This window comes from Arachis duranensis, chromosome 3 (assembly GCF_000817695.3).
Source record: "Arachis duranensis cultivar V14167 chromosome 3, aradu.V14167.gnm2.J7QH, whole genome shotgun sequence".
In the NCBI taxonomy this organism is placed as follows: domain Eukaryota; kingdom Viridiplantae; phylum Streptophyta; class Magnoliopsida; order Fabales; family Fabaceae; genus Arachis; species Arachis duranensis.
The window spans coordinates 71,344,614-71,346,744 of NC_029774.3; positions in this window are offsets into that span (position 1 = coordinate 71,344,614).

The following is a 2,131-nucleotide window of genomic DNA, read 5'->3' on the forward strand; positions in this document are numbered from 1 at the left end:
CATTCATGAGCTTTGATGAGTATTCTTCCTCTGAAGAGGATGAGTATGTCACTGAAGAGCAAGTTGTTAAATACCTTGGAGCAATCATGAAGCTAAATGACAAGTTATTTGGTAATGAGACTTGGGAGAACGAACCTCCTTTGCTCACCAAAGAACTGGATGACTTGTCTAGGCAGAGATTACCTTAAAAGAGACAAGATCCTGGGAAGTTCTCAATACCTTGTGCCATAGGCACCATAACCTTTAAGAAGGCTCTGTGTGACCTAGGGTCAAGTGTAAACCTCATGCCTCTCTCTGTAATGGAGAAGCTAGGGATCTTTGAGGTACAAGCTGCAAGAATCTCACTAGAGATGGCAGACAATTCAAGAAAACAAGCTTATGAACTTGTAGAGGATGTCCTGGTAAAAGTTGAAGACCATTTCATCCCTGCTGATTTCATAGTCCTAGAGACTGAAAAGTGCATGGATGAATCCATCATCCTTGGCAGACCCTTCCTAGCCACAACAAAGGCTGTGATTGATGTGGACAGAGGAGAATTGATCATTCAAGTGAATGAAGAATCCCTTGTGTTTAAGGCCCAAGGATATCCCTCTGTAACCATGGAGTGGAAGCATGAAGAGCTTCTCTCAAAATAGAGTCAAACAGAGCTCCCACAGTCAAACTCTAAGTTTGGTGTTGGGAGGCCACAACCAAATTCTAAGTTTGGTGTTGAACCCCCACATTCAAACTCTAAGTTTGGTGTTGGGAGGTTCCAACATTGCTCTGAGCATCTGTGAGGCTCCATGAGAGCCCACTGTCAAGCTATTGACATTAAAGAAGCACTTGTTGGGAGGCAACCCAATGTTATATTTTATCTATTTTCCTTTGTTATTTTATGTTTTCTGTAGGTTGATGATCATGAGAAGTCACAAAATCAGTTGAAAAATCAAAAACAGAATGAAAAATAGAAAGAAAAACAGCACACCCTGGAGGAAGACCTTGCTGGCGTTTAAACGCCAGTAAGGGTAGCAAATGGGCGTTTAACGCCCAGTCTGGCACCATTCTGGGCGTTTAACGCCAGAAAGGGGCGCCAGACTGGCGTTAAACGCCAGGAAAGGGTAAGAAGTTGGCGTTAAACGCTAGAAATGGGCACCAGCCTGGCGTTTAACGCCAGAATTGGCATAAAGAGCATATTTGCTCGCCACTTGGTGCAGGGATGACTTTTCCTTGACACCTCAGGATCTGTGGACCCCACAAGATCCCCACCTACCCCACCACTCTCTCTTCTTCACCCATTCACCAATCACCTCAACACCTCTTCTCCAAAAACCCTTCACCTATCAAATCCCATCTTTCTCTTCACCACTCACATATATCCTTCATAAAACCTCACCTACCTCACTATTCAAATTCAAACCACTTTCCCTCCCAAACCCACCCTCCCATAACCGAACCCTACCCCTCTCTCCACCCCTATATAAACCCATCTTTACTCCTTCATTTTCACACAACCTAAACACTACTTTTCCCCCTTTGGCCGAACCACAAAGCCATCTCCATCTCCTTCATTTCTTCTCCTTCTACTCTCTTCTTCTTTTGCTTGAGGACGAGAAAACCTTATAAGTTTGGTGTGGTAAAAGTATTGCTTTTTATTTTTCCATAACCATTTATGGCATCCAAGGTCGGAGAAACCTCTAGAAAGAGGAAAGGGAAGGAAAAAGCTTCCACCTCCGAGTCATGGGAGATGGAGAAATTCATCTCAAGGGTGCATCAAGACCACTTCTATGAAGTTGTGGCCTTGAAGAAGGTGATCCCCGAGGTCCCTTTTAAACTCAAAAAGAGTGAATATCCAGAGATCCGACATGAGATCCGAAGAAGAGGCTGGGAAGTTCTTACCAATCCCATTCAACAAGTCGGAATCTTAATGGTTCAAGAGTTCTATGCCAATGCGTGGATCACCAAGAACCATGATCAAAGTGTGAACCCGGACCCAAGGAATTGGATTACAATGGTTTGGGGGAAATACTTGGATTTTCGTCCGGAAAATGTAAGGTTGGCATTCAACTTGCCCATGATGCAAGGAGATGAACACCCTTACACTAGAAGGGTCAATTTTGATCAAAGGTTGGACCAAGTCCTCACAGTCATTTGT